Raw genomic sequence first — 1985 nt, 5'->3', positions numbered from 1 at the left:
CAGACGGGTTAAGGTTCAAATGATTATCAGACATGTCGATGAAGGACGCCTTTTTTTATAGTATATGTACCACCACCCCACACCACACCTCCTCCCACACCCCCCGCCAACCGTCATAAAATTTGAGGGAGAAGGTGCTATCGTCGTACTTTTGTTTTCCAGCCGTCACCATTTTGTTGATCTGGACGGGGGTCTGTCTCATTTTCAAAAAGCTCCCTCTTCTGTTTCTCTATTCTCTTTGACAAGGTGAACAAATAGAATTCTCCGAAGCTGCCAGCTCTCCGCTCTGCGTAACCTATTCGTAGCCCCACTCTCTCCTCCACCTCGTGCCTTCTGTTGTTTGGCGCCTGACAGGGGTCGCTTTTCAACCTTTTCTCCTGATGACCTGTCCAGTGTCTGTCTCTCTCTCTGTCTCTGTCTCTGTCTCTGTCACCCCCGCCCTCCCCCCCCCCACTTTCCACTCCCCCCAACTCACTATTTTGTCTCAGATCTGTCTGTCTTTCCTGTCTCTCTGTCTACCTCACACAACACACCTGGCTCGTCTGTCTGCTGGTACACCGCACAAAAAAACTACTACACCCCTCCGCCCCCCACCCACCACACCCACCCTCACACACACCCCCCCCCACCCCTGCACCCCCCCTGCCCCCACACAAAACACAAAACACAAAAACTTCAACACTTAAACTATTGAACTACACACAGTCACAACATTCCACTCCTCTCCTACCCCAAGCCACAAGCACACGTACCACTGGCTCCCGCCCCCTGTGACTGTCAAAAACGCACCCACCCCACCCCACCACCCACTCCCACTCCACTTCAAGCACACACGATCTGCGGGTCTTTTCACACGCTATCTCTGTACTCACAAAAACAACATCTGCACTGTCACTCTGTCTGAACACACACACAAACACACACACCACACACACACACCCCCACCACACCCCACACACTACCTCATCCACCCACCCCCACCCCAACCCCCCCCCACCCCCCCCACCCCCCACACACACACCACTCACTACTATTAATCCTGCCCACACGCATCGTCTGTCTTTTCCTCTGTCTCTCTCTCTCTCTGTCAGTGTCTATTTCGCCCTTTGCCCTCTGTGTCAGGGGGGTGACTTTGGTCAAAAATCGCATGTCGAACCCTATAACCCCCCCGCCCCCCACACCCCCCTCTCCCCACCCCCGACATCCCCTTCAAATTATTTGTCTACAGATCTGTCTGTCTTTTCCACTGTCTTTCTCTGTCTCTGTCACAGTGTCTGTCTGTCTGTCTGTCTCTCTGTGTCTGTCAAAAAAACGTCTACCTCCTCCGCCCCCCCCCCTCCCCTCTCCTCATCCCCCCCCCCCACACACACACTTCATATTAAGTTTTTGTCTACAGGTATGTCTGTCTTTTCCACTGTCTCTCTCTGTCTCTGTCACAGTGTCTGTCTCTCTCTGTCTCTGTGTCTGTGTCTGTCAAAAACGCCGCCCCCCCCCACCCCCCTGACTCCCCTCAACTTCATATTTGTCTACAGATCTGTCTGTCTTTTCCACTGTCTTTCTCTGTCTCTGTCACAGTGTCTGTCTGTCTGTCTGTGTCTGTCAAAAAACGTCTACCTCCTCCGCCCCCCCCACCTCCCCTCTCCTCACCCCCCCCCCCCCCCGCCCCCCCACCCCACCCCCCCACACACACACACTTCATATTAAGTTTTGGTCTACAGGTATGTCTGTCTTTTCCACTGTCTCTCTCTCTGACTCTGTCACAGTGTCTGTCTCTCTCTGTCTCTGTCTCTGTGTCTGTCAAAAACGCCGCCCTCCCCCCCCCCCCCACTCCCACTCCCCTCAACTTCATATTTGTCTACAGATCTGTCTGTCTTTTCCACTGTCTTTCTCTGTCTCTGTCACAGTGTCTGTCTGTCTGTCTGTCTGTCTGTGTCTGTCAAAAAACGTCTACCTCCTCCGCCCCCCCCCCACCTCCCCTCTCCTCA

This window comes from Babylonia areolata, chromosome 18 (genome assembly GCF_041734735.1).
Source record: "Babylonia areolata isolate BAREFJ2019XMU chromosome 18, ASM4173473v1, whole genome shotgun sequence".
NCBI lineage: Eukaryota > Metazoa > Mollusca > Gastropoda > Neogastropoda > Buccinidae > Babylonia > Babylonia areolata.
Note: the sequence above shows the minus strand (reverse complement) of the source record.